Raw genomic sequence first — 13,604 nt, forward strand, 5'->3', positions numbered from 1 at the left:
GCGGGTCTTTACTTGTTGCTTTTTCATTGAAGTGCAGTCATTAGAAGGAGACATTAACTCAAACTAAACAACAAAGCAGCTCACAACAAATAAACAACCAGACGGCTTCCATGATGTTAATGAAGGAGAGAAATCTAATTAGGATTCAATCAGATTCACTCCGACTTGAAGATCTGCAAGGAGGAAGAAGTTTAATTAGTACAGCTAACCTGATGGGTTTGTTGAGTTGTTTTTGCATTCCAACCTGTTTTTACATGTAGCATGGAGTCATTTAATCAGCCAAACAATTAACTGACATTCTGATAATGGATTGGGCTCCTCAGATCTTCTCTGGATGATTTTCTCCTCCTCAGATTTGAGAATTCCTTTGGACTGTTTAGAAACAACACACTGGACCGCGAGAAAGTGTACGATAAGTAAAAGAATGAGACATTCTGAAATAAAAACTGGAATCTGGAAAGCACATTTAGAAGAAAAAGCTGCTGGAATCAAAACATAAATAAATGTAATAATGTGACTTATTTTTGTCAACATTTGGATGGATCCATGACTATCTGTTTTGCCTCTACATATTATGTGTTACATTTTAAATACTTTAGGTCTGTACTCGGGTATAATGTGATGACTCCTTTTTCCAATTGAACAGACTAAAAGCTTAAGTGGCAAATTTAAAAACCATTTGAAAATAACCATGACAGTATACGACCAATGTGAAAGATTAAGATATTATTTTAGATTAATTTGAGCTTTAATACACAAAATGTGAGACAAGTAGTATTTACAGAATGGAAAAAACTGTTAAAAGTGAAGTTAAAAAAGATCTATTCAAAACATCCTTTTTTTTTCCAAGTCTACTTCATGACGTGTCACAACCTAATAAAAGATCATCTGAGGGGAATAAAGGAGCATTTTACAACCTTTTAAAAATAAATGCTGGAATCAAATAAAAAAAAGATGAACTGCAATAAGTGACCCAAAGTTAGCTTCACATTTAAAATAAATCTAACGTGACTTAATTTTTTAAACATTTGGATGTTGGATTATTTCAGGATTCCATGATTTCTATTTTGCCCCGACTTATTATATGTTCTATATTTGATACTTTAGGTCTGTATACAGATATAGTGTGATGACTTCTATTTCTTTAAAGATATAAATATTTTAAAATAATTATTTACTGATAGTGAATGTAGTTGTAAAACTACCAAAGTGAAAGATTAAGATGTTTTTGTAGATTAATTTGATGACAGATCACAAGCCAGTTACAACCTCTTGATTTCTTCCTGTTGTGTACCATTTATTCACCTTTATAGCTCGCTCTATACGACATAGTATATAGTTGTGATTTGGAATGTGAAAAAAAAAAACAAATAAAGAGTAAAATAAGAACTTAATGACACCTTTATTCAGTAGTTTTTACCAAACAGTACTTAGGCTGGATATCTGATCTGACTACAAAGTTTAACGCCAGGAAAACACTCCCTAGTTTCTGTTTCTCATTCTGCTGACGTTACCTAAATGCAGCACTTCAGACCTCGTCATGCTTCCACTGAAACTGAAACAGCTGCTCTTTATTAGAAACGAGGCCGCTAAGCAGACCTTTATTTACAAAATGTGTCATTCTTTTCCTTCCTCAAGTCTTCTCTAGTAAAAATAACATTAATAATAATAAAGGGGTCATATTTATCTCTAGCACTATATTTTTACTGGTTCTCCACTACAGTAGCTTTGCATGATTAATAGTTAAAAAAAAAACTCAGGTTGTCTGTTACGCCTCTGCCTGAAAACGGTGAGATTAGCTCTGAGTTCTTAAAGCCTCTCTTTCTTCTGATTGGCCAACATTTGGAAGCCTGCCAAGGGGCAACACCCAGAGTTTGTGAGCACCGCTTTGTCTTCTTGCCAGTGTGGAAGTTCAGAAAGGAAACCGTGAACCTAGTAAGTATCAACATTTCTCATTCTTGATTGGAAATTCTTAAATCCATCTGTACGTTTGAATCAAATCCAGTCTGATACACACTAGCAGTCAAAAGTTTACACACACATTCTCATTCAGTAGCTTTCTACATTGTAGATTAACACTGAAGATTAACGCTTTTTTATTTACAACGTAATTCCAGATGTGTTCTTTTATAGTTTTGAGTTCTTCAGTGTTGTTCTACAATGTAGAAAATTATTAAATAAAAACCACTGAGTGAGATGGTGTGTACAGACTTCTGACAGGTAGTGTATGACAGTTGACAGCACGAACATCTGCATTAACCCTCCTGTTGTCCTCATTTACGAGCACCAAAAAATATTGTTTCCTTGTCAGAAAAATATCCAAAAATTCTGCAAAAAATTGCCCAAATTTCTGAAAATTTGCAAAACCTTCAGGAAGAAAATTCCAATAATTCCTTACATGTTTCCCTTGAAAGTTTTACTTTAAGAAAATCTCCCAAATTTGGCAAGAAAAATCTTGTAAATATTTTTACAAAATGAGTAAAAATCTTCCCAAAAATCCTAAAAAAATAACAAAAATATATCAGTAAAACTTCTTATATTTTCTTTAAGGACATTCACCAAAAAAATCAACAAAAATCCAGCAAATTTCGCTGGATTTTCGTAGAAGTTTTTGGTGAATGTTCTTAAGAAACATTTTTAACTTTTTTTTTCCACCAAAAAATGTTCAAAGATTTTCCAAAAATGTTGAAGATGTAGAGAAGGTTCAATGTGAAAATGTATTTTTTTTTGTTCCACATTTTCAAACTTTAAACAGGTCAGTTTTAACCCACAGGACAACACAAGGGTTTAGAAGGACTACAGCAAGATGTTCCAGTTTGGTAAATATTTCACTCAAACAGTGGATTTAACAAAGCATACATATATTTTTTGTACATATTCACCTGTTGATAATTCTCAATGTGGGAAAGGCTCTAAAATGCTGACTGAAGTGGAAAACATCTGCTGTCAGGAAACAACACCGCTAACAGCTGGTAAAATGTTCCTGTCACCAAATATCTCTACTGTATTTATACTACTGGAGTACGTCAGACACTGTAAGAATACTCAAGTAGATTGTTTTTGAAAACAAGAACAGACATTTAACAAGAAGATGGTAGTTGGATCTGTGGTGCTACTGATCCTGGAGCAGATGACCGGACAAATAAATCTGAACAAGCTGACGTCAGCTCATAATCATCAATATATCATATGTCCCTTCAAGTGCACCTTCTTCTCCAGCACGGTGTGCGGCCCTTAACTCGGGGTCCCCACTCTTTCCCTGAAATTATTTTCCGGGACTTTTCCAGGACATTTTCAACCGGTACAGACACACGTTATCACGTCATACACTAATACATTCCCTCCCCCTCATTCTTTGGAAGTGTTCTTTACTACAGTTGTAACTTGCATTTACCCAGGTTGTTTCTGTATTTATTACTCAGACATTTGATGTGCAGTCTGTGGCTGTAGTTTATCCATGAAAAATAATTCTGACAAATGTATCATAGAATAATGCTATTACATATAGAAATGTAAAATTTACATTGTAAATAACTATATATATATAGCTATATGAACAAAAAAGAGAAAAATAAAAAATATACAAATATAGAAAATATGTTTATAGATCAAAAGATTTAATTGTAAAGGTAATCAAATAATAATTAATATTTATTTATCTCTCTCTCTCTCTGCAGCTATAGACTGTTATATACATATAACATGGAGTTAGAATAGAATAGAACAGAGTTTATTGCCATTTACAAGAAACAGGTACATTGAACTGAATCACTAAGCATGACAAAAATAATTTAAAATACTTAGACATACACACAATTGACATACAGTGCCTATCATAAGTATTCACCCCTTTTGATGTTTTACCCTTTTATTGCTTTCATAAATCAATCATGGTCAATAAAATTTAGCTTTTTTAACAAAAAAAATTATTGGAAAAAAACTCTTTAATGTCAAAGTGAAAACAGATTTCTATAAAGTAATGTTAATGAAAGAAAATTATATAAAAGAAAATAATTGTTTGCATAATTATTCACCCCCTTAAAGTCAGTATTTAGCAGATGCACCTTTGGCTGCAATCACAGCAGTGAGTCTGTGTGGATAGGTCTCAGTCAGTCTTGCACATCTGCCCACTGCAATTTTGCTCCATTGTTCTTTGCAAAACTGCTCAAGCTCTGTCAGGTTGCGCGGGTATCGGGCATGAACAGCCCTTTTCAAGTCCAGCCACAAATTCTCTATAGGATTGAGGTCTGGGCTTTGACTCGGCCACTCCAGAACACTTACCTGGTTCTTTTTTAACCATTCCTGTGTAGCTTTTGCAGTATGTTTTGGATCATTGTCTTGCTGGAAAATAAATCTTTTCCCAAGACGTAGTTCTCTTGCAGACTGAAAAAGATTGTCCTCCAGGATTTCAGTGTATTTTGCAGCATTCATTCTGCCCTCTGTCTTTACAAGCCTTCCAGGTCCAGTTGCTGAGAAACATCCCCACAGCATGATGTTGCCACCACCATGCTTCACAGTGGGGATGGTGTGTTTTTGGTGATGTGCAGTGTTTGGTTTCCGCCAAACATGACGTCTTGTCTGATGGCCAAAAAGCTCAATTTTGGTCTCATCAGACCAAAGAATCTTCTTCCACTTGACCATGGAGTCTTCCATGTGCTTTTTGGCAAACTCTAGTTGAGATCTAATATGACTTTTCTTCAACAGTGGCTTTCTCATTGCCACTCTCCCATAAAGCTTTGACCGGTGAAGAATCCGGCAGCAGTTGCTACGTGCACAGTCTCTCCCATCTCAGCAGCTGAAGCTTGTAACTCCTTCAGAGCAGTTGTAGGGGTCTTGGTGGCTTCTCTCACTAGTCTCCTACTTGCACGGTCACTCAGTTTACGAGGGCGGCCTGATCTAGGCAGATTCACACAAGTGCCACATTCCTTCCATTTCTTGATAATTGATTTCACTGAACTCTGGGGGATGTTCAGTGCCTTGGAAATTTGTTTGTAACCATCCCCTGAATTGTACTTCTCAATAACCCTTTCCCTGAGTTGCTTAGAGTGTTCTTCTGTCTTCATGGTGTAATGGTAGCCAGGAATACTGATCAACCACTCTCTGGACCCTTCAGACACAGATGTTTTACAACTCAATCACTTGAAACACACCCACACCACTCAGGTGATCTTCATTTCACTAATTGTGAGACTATTGGCAACAATTTGATGGACCTCTATTGAATTAGACCATTAAATTAAAAAGGGGGTGAATAATTATGCAAACAATTGTTTTCATTTATATAATTTTCTTTCATTAACATTACTTTATAGAAATCTGTTTCCACTTTGACATTAAAGAGTTTTTTCCAATAATTTTTTTTTGTTAAAAAAGCTAAATTTTATTGACCATGACTGATTTATGAAAGCAATAAAAGGGTAAACCATCAAAGGGGGTGAATACTTATGACAGGCACTTTATAATGAGCATATGAATGCTAATAGCATGAAAGCAGGAATACAAGCAGATATGTATTATTTATTTAGGTACAAACACAAGTAGGGTGAACAACAAGTGTGCATTGGGCCACAGTGGGTCGTCTATAAAGAAACAGTAAAAATGTAAATTTTCATAAAAATAATGAAACTCAGTAAGACTGAGTTGCTGCATCCTTGTCAATGATGCACGCCCTCTTCCAAGATGAGCCAGAAAGTTTGAGTCCTAATCTATGCCTGTGTGTTTGTGTCTTTACACCGCTGTTAACAGTTTAGGCTGTAAGATTATTCCAGATAAGACAAGATACTTGATACCATTCTACCAGAAGCCTGACAGGAAGAACTCCAACAGCTGCTGAATGTTCCCATGGTCCCCTCAAGGCTACAGGAGGAGTCCTACGAGGACGAGTCGGTCCACCTGATGCCGGCCAGTCGCTGGGGTTTAAAGCCAACACCGATTACGTGGACTTCTACTGGACTACACGGAGGCCTTCAAAACGGTCCAATAAGTTCACCAACTCCCCAACTCGTGGGTCTGAGGATGCCTCCGAGCCTCGGACCCGCTGGCCGCCTGTCTGTGGGTGTTTGAGTGCTGAGAGGTTTGTGGATGCATGTGAACGGTGTTGAAACAGCAGCTTTTGTCTCAGTAACGCCGGTAAAAACCAAGAGCTCCTTTATTTGTGACTATTTGTGATTGTTTTTGGTGGAATGTTCCTTTAAGGTCAATGTGTGAGGACCTTGTAGGTGGAAACCAGCCTTCAACATTCAAAGATTTAAGGTGGAATATTCTTTTAAACCAACCTAAATTTCATGCTTTGATCTTTATCAAGTGAGAAACCTCAATCCAGACTCCTCATAATGACGTTTGAGATTTCTGCTGCTGTTATTTGTTTAGTCCAGACTAAATGACAGAAATCCACAACTGCAATTTTATTGCAGGACTCGGTTATAAAATGTCAAAACTGTTGGGTTTAAACCTGAAAAACACAGACACACCACAGGAAGGAAGAGACAGCACTCGAGCTCTGATCTTTTACCTGCCGCAAGGGGAGAAGACGCACTGCTGCAACAGCCGTCCAACTCCAAAGAGTCTGCATCTCCCCTACATCTTATTATTTGTTTCAATCAGTCATGTAACATAAGGCGGCATCATGCATCAGCATAAGAACAGAAGAAACCCTGTTCATAAGCAGTCGTGTGATAGCTGTGTGACACTTTCTTATTATCTTATCACCAGGGACGGCTGGTATAAATGGGCTAACAGGGCTAAGCCCTCCCAGACCAACACAAAAAAGATGAGAAAATTATTTTTTAAATAACTTACAACAGATTGTTTTAAGTTAAGGTGAAACCAAAGGTAGCAACAGCACCAATCGGTCAAAGGAAAAACATAGAATATCTCTAAATGGGCTTATTTTTTTACAGCCCCAGCAGATACAGTCCGCTTTTATTCATTTCGTTCTTGTAAGTGATTGACAGGTGTCATGTCCCGCCCCTGTGATTTACTGATCGTTTGGTCTAGCTTCAGGCAGTCCACAGGCCACTGACTTTGACCAATAGCAAAGAGAGTGAGTGAGTGAGAGAGAGTGTTGATGTAGAGCACTAAAAAAATATAGTGTACCTGTAATTGATGTAACTGTGTGTATCATAGGTGATGTTGCTTTTGCAGCTGTGTTAACCATTTAATCGGTATTATGCATTTGTTAGCCCACCCAACAAATTTCACCACCAGCCGCCACTGCTTATCACACAGAACATCTAGTTCTGTTTGCCTCTGGCATGTGTTGTTTTCTCATGTTTCTGCTGTAAAGTTCACGCATGGTTTAAAATGCTTGCATAGAAAATACTTTTCACAGTCACTCAATGATAACGCCAAACAATGATTCTAAGTATAATTCTTCTAACATATAACAATTCAAAGCATAATTCTTCTAACAAAAACAATCTATGTGACTCTAAAAACTCATCAGCTTTACAAACTCTAAGACTAAACTCTCCACAAGGATCCAAAATAAATTGGACTTCTACATGAGAGTTTTAATTATTCCTCTACTTCCTGAAAAGTTTGGTCAATAAAAAAGACAAGAACTAATATTTTCAGCTGAACTAAAGACATGTTAAATTAGAAAATTAAATCTTAAAGATAAAACTTTAAATAGGAATTAAAGAGAAAATACAATGAAGCTTTTTAAAAGAACATTATACAATAAAAGATGGTAAAACATTTCAAAAGAAAAACTTTAAAAATTGTATTTAAATATTAAACATTGGGAAAGAAAAGGAATTTTTCAAATAAGCCGATAAAACATTTGAAAAAACAAAAATCATTAAAAAGACAAAACATTTCAAAATCAAATCGGACATTAGAAAAGGATAAAAGGTGAGAAAAGAGCAAAACTAAACATTTTAGAAGAATCAAACTAAAAACAAAACATTTGAAAAGATACCAGTTAGACTTTAGAAGATCAAATTAAACAGAAGAGACAATAAAACGATCAAAAAGAGCAAAAACAGATAAAGGTCTTAAAGCGTTTTCTAGTCTGAAATGAAAACATCAGGTTGTTTCTTCAAACATTTCCTCTTTCTTTGTTCTTGGTTTGATTGTGGACAGATTTACAAAGAGCTCATTTCAGAAAACTGCTTTCCCGATAAACTCTACTAGTAGTTGAAGGCATTGATCAAACTAATGTTACCTTCTGATCTCCACAAACTTTACTGTTCAGTGAAGAGAATCAAAGTTTGTTCAGGATTTCAAAAGAACCCACAGGTGAAGGTCTGAGAAGAACTCAGATGGATGATCTAAATGTGAAATCAAGACTCATGGTCACAAGTTTTAAGGCTTCTGTTAACCAGAAAGTTCAAACTAACAGAGGTCTATTCAGGAACTTAGAAAATATCAGCCCTCAGACTGTCTAAAATTTCAAACTAACACACATCTACTCAGGAACTTGGAAAATATCAGCCCTCGGACTGTCTAAAAGTTCAAACTAACAGTGAACTACTCAGGAACTTAGAAGATATCAGTCCTGAGACTGTCCAAAGGTTCAAACTAACAGAGATGTACTGTGGGACTTAGAAAATTTCAGCCCTCACACTGTGTGAAAGCTCAGGTCCTGAGGACTCGGGAGGTGTGGAGGCTTTAGAAAGCCTTGGAACTGAGGGTTCAACCCTCCAGCACAAAGACTGAAGTCCAACTTCCTGAGAAAAACGGTCGAGTCGAGACTCGAGTTAAAAAAAACAACTCGAAAACGACAAAAAATAGATGGGGGTAAGAAGAGAGACTACCAAGTGGAAGCTAGCAGGTTCAAGACCCACCACTGGCATTTTTCTTTCTTTGTCTGTCTAAGTTTTTCAAAAGATTTAAGAAGGGTTGGGTCTTGACAAAAGACCCAACCCTTCTTACAAAAGACCCAACCCTTCGCCACTTTCTAGTGGCCTACGCCACTAGAAAGTGGCATACACCACTTTCTAAGCAAAGCTTGTGATTTATAAAAAAACAAACCTGGCCAACTTTGATGCTTGCTTATACACATTTTGGAGACACAGGGAACGGCAGTGCCAGAGGGTGAAAGTGGTGAATTGAAACCAGATTGATCTCAAACCTTTATTGTCATCACATATTAGACTTGTAGAGCCAGATAATCATAAACCCTCATTGTTGTAGATGTTCCTATAGTGCGCCATTCGGCTGACGACTGTATTTGCAGAACTATGTTCATATATCAAACTTCCATCTTCAAATGATATATCAAATCAAGTCAAATCAAACTTTATTTATATAGCACCTTTCATCCATTTAAAATGCAACACAAAGTGCTTCACAAATAAAAGAATAAAACAACAAAGAGAATAAAAACATAGTGTAACCAACAATATATATACATATATATACACACACACACATACACACACATATATATATACATACACACACACATACATACATACATACATACATACACACACATATATATATATATATATACATACACATATACATATACACATACACAACATACAATGTACATACACATGCGCTCACACACACACTCACACACACATACACACAACACGGTGCTGAGACATGGCAGGGCACTGAGGAACCATGTGGGGAAACACCTATGGGAGCCCTCCACACCTAGATGCGTCACAGCCCACAGAGAGCGCCGCCACAGAGACCACCCAGACGCCGATGGGCAGGGGCAGACCCCGCACTGAATGCAGAGCCGCCCCAGCCCCTCGGGCCCAGGAGGCCTCCAGGGCAACACCCCCCGCGGGCAGACTGGGCATACATCCCAGTGTGGAGGCCTCCCATGAGGAAACACTGAAGCTAAGAACTAAAAGACTAACGAGAAAAAAAAGCAGGTATAATGCATAAAAATTAAAAGCTTTAAGAAAGTTAAAAATGTAGAGATAAAATAGACAAATAAATAAATAATAAATAGTAAATAATTAATAAATAGTAAATAAATAAATAAATAATAATTATAATAATAAGGTTTTAAGATATAATACTGATAAAATGCAGAAGTGCAGAAGAGCTATAAGAATATAAGAACTAAAAATAACATAATAGAAGAATTAAAAGTTTAAAAGAAATCAGTTAAAAGCCAAACCAAAAAGATGAGTCTTGAGCCTCCTTTTGGTTTGGCTTTTAACTGATTTCTTTTAAACTTTTAATTCTTCTATTATGTTATTTTTAGTTCTTATATTCTTATAGCTCTTCTGCACTGGTAACATCAACAGTCTCTGCAGTCCTGATGCTCTCCGGCAGGCTATTCCATATTCGAGGGCCATAATGGCTGAAAGCAGCCTCCCCGTGGGTTTTTGTATTAACTCTAGGAATAATTAAAAGTCCAGTGCCGGAGGACCTCAGGACCCGCGAGGGTTGATATGATAAAAGCAGGTCAGATAAATAAGAGGGCCCAAGACCATTAAGACATTTAAAAACTAATAAAAGAACCTTAAAATCGATCCTGAAGCACACGGGGAGCCAATGCAGCGATTTTACAATCGGTGTAATGTGAGCCCGCCCTCTGGTCTTCGTCAGCACACGTGCGGCTGAGTTCTGTAGTAACTGCAGATTAGAGATGGTCTTTTTGGGGAGACCAGAGAGCAGGGCATTACAGTAGTCTAAACGACAGGAGATAAAAGCATGCATCAGCACCTCCGTGTTAGCTTGAGAGAGAAATGGGCGGACTCTGGCTATATTCTTAAGATGATAAAAACCTATTTTTGTTACATTTTTAATATGTGGAATAAAATTCAGCTCAGAGTCAAAAATGACGCCCAGGTTCTTTACACATTGTGTTGGTTTAAAATCTTGTAGTTTTGGTAAAAGTTTCTCTCTCTTGCCTTCAGGACCAATGACTAAGACCTCTGTTTTGTCCTGGTTGAGCTGTAGGAAATTCTCTGCCATCCATGACTTAATATCTGAAATACAGCTAAAAAGAGCATCAATTGGCCCTGTGTCTTCAGGAGACACGGCAATGTACAACTGTGTATCATCTGCATAACTGTGGAAGCTGATGCTGTGTCTCCTGATGACGTCCCCAAGGGGAAGCATATATAGATTAAAAAGAATTGGACCTAAAATTGACCCTTGGGGCACCCCACAATTTATTTTATGAGTTCTGGAGGAACATGTGTCCAAACTTACACGGAAATATCGATCTGTGAGATAGGAGCTGAACCAGTTAAAAACAGTACCAGAGAGGCCGACAAGGTTTCTCAGTCTGTTTAATAAAATGTGGTGATCTACTGTGTCAAAGGCAGCACTTAGATCCAGTAGTACCAAGACTGTAAGTTTTTGTGAATCTGTGTTATACCTAATGTCATTTAAAATCTTTAAAAGGGCTGTCTGTACTGTGGTTCATCCTAAAACCAGATTGGTATTTCTCTAAAATATTGATACTATTTAAAAAATCATTTACTTGATTAAAAACCAGCTTTTCTAAAATTTTACTTAAAAATGGTAAGTTGGACACAGGTCTGTAGTTATTAAAAATGTTGGGGTCTAAGTTACTCTTCTTCAGAAGGGGCTTCACCACTGATGTTTTAAAGGCGGCGGGGAAGACACCCGTCTGAAGAGAGTAATTTACAATATTTAAAATCTGTTCCTCAAAAAAGCCATAAAATTTTTTTAAAAGTGATGTGGGAATTGGGTCTAAAAGGCAGGTTGTTGGGTGTACTTGGGAGAAAACTCGACCAAGTGTCCTAGCGTCCACCAGGGCAAAACTCTCCAGTGTTTCCTCAGGTAAAAGTGGTGGTACAGGCATGTTAAAAAATGAATTCTGTTGGGGTAAAAGACTGGATCTGATATTTTACTTCTGAAGTGGTCTGCAAAGTCCTCACAGAGGTCATCTGATGGGGGGTTTGTAAGATTTTTTAAAATTACTATTTGTTAAAAGATCGATGGTGGAGAACAGGAATTTGGTGTTATTTTTATGGTCTGTGATGAGTCTTGAGAAATGAGAGATTCGTGCCAATTTGACTGAGTTATTGTAGATTTTCAGTTGTTCACGTAATATTTCATAGTGAATTGTCAGTTTGTTTTTTCTCCACCTCCTCTCTGCACTCCTGCAATTTCTTTTGAGCTTTTTGATTTCGTCATTATTTCTCCACGGTGGTGTAGGTTTTGTTTTTATGGTTTTGGTTAAAAGTGGAGCAACTAAGTCCAGTGTTGTTTTCAGTTTGCTGTAAAAATTGTCAACAATAAAATCACAAGATGCAGGTAAAATTTCGGCAGGAGTGCTCTTTAAAATCTCCATAAAATTTGCAGCCACTTCAGAAGTAACATAGCGTTTCCTCACCGTTCCCACCGGGGCCACCTGGTGGTTAAAACTGGTGATGTTAAAATACACACAGTAGTGGTCAGACACAGCCAGGTCTACGACAGAGGACACACCAGTGGACAGGCCATAGGTTATGACCAGGTCCAGGGTGTGTCCTCTATTGTGAGTCGGCTGTGTGACGTGCTGTTTAAAATCCATACAAGTTAAAAGATTTAAAAATTCATTGGACATTGAGTCAGAGCTATTATCAACATGTAGATTAAAATCACCAGATATTAAAATTCTGTTATAGTTGGTGTGTATGATTAACAATAGTTCAGAAAATTCACTGATAAAAGAGGTAAAATGATGGTGCGATAGAGCGATGAGTGGCACTGATTGATTACTAATTTGGAAAAGGCCTGTGACAATCAGTCCAATCGCTGATCAAGCGGATAAATAGCGGGTGACAGCCGTGCGTAATGTGGCACAATGGATGCGCTGGCATTGCTGGAAGATCACATTAATGGTAGGCTCAGAATGGAGAGAGTTTTTAGGGACCACGGAGATTTCGTGGCCCATGATGATGACTGGCTAATAAGCCGATTCAGATTCCCTAGATCAGTACTCTTGGATCTATGTGCTGAACTGGGCCGTCTTAGACCGGCCCACCCGCCGAAACCACGTCATCCCGGTACAGACACAGGTGCTGACCACTCTGCGGTTTCTGGTGACCGGCTCCTTCCAGCAGGAATTGGCTGACAGGTATGTGTTTTATATGAAGAATATATGCGGTTACATTTGTTGTCTAAATCCCGTTTGGGTCTGATGTACAGTTAAATGATGTCCTTTAGGTCTGGGATATCACAACCATCCCTCAGCGCAATAATGCCAGCTGTTTTGGATGACATTATAAACATGACCAGTCAATACATCAGGTTTCCTTACACTGTGGGTGAACAGGCCAACATTAAACGGCAATTTGCAGTGATGTCCGGTTTCCCAAATGTAATCGGCGTAACTGACTGCACTCATGCTGCTGTAAGGGCTCCGAGTGAAAATGAATTTGTCTATGTGAACCGAAAAAATGTACATTCAATCAGTGTACAAATTATTTGTACATCGGACATGGTCATAACAAATTTAGTGGCAAGGTGGCCTGGGTCAACACATGATTCATTCATCCTGACACACAGCAGTGAAAAGACTGCCGGCCGGCGCTGCGTGAAATGCCGTGGATCAGCAGCTTATTTATGTACAGATACATTCATGAGTTACTTTGCATTGACCATTCATGGTAAAATGTGGGTGTGTTGTGGGCGGAATGTGAGGTGGGGGAGGGATGGACGGACAGACA

The sequence above is a fragment of the Acanthochromis polyacanthus genome, chromosome 4, assembly GCF_021347895.1.
Source record: "Acanthochromis polyacanthus isolate Apoly-LR-REF ecotype Palm Island chromosome 4, KAUST_Apoly_ChrSc, whole genome shotgun sequence".
Taxonomy (NCBI): Eukaryota; Metazoa; Chordata; class Actinopteri; family Pomacentridae; genus Acanthochromis; species Acanthochromis polyacanthus.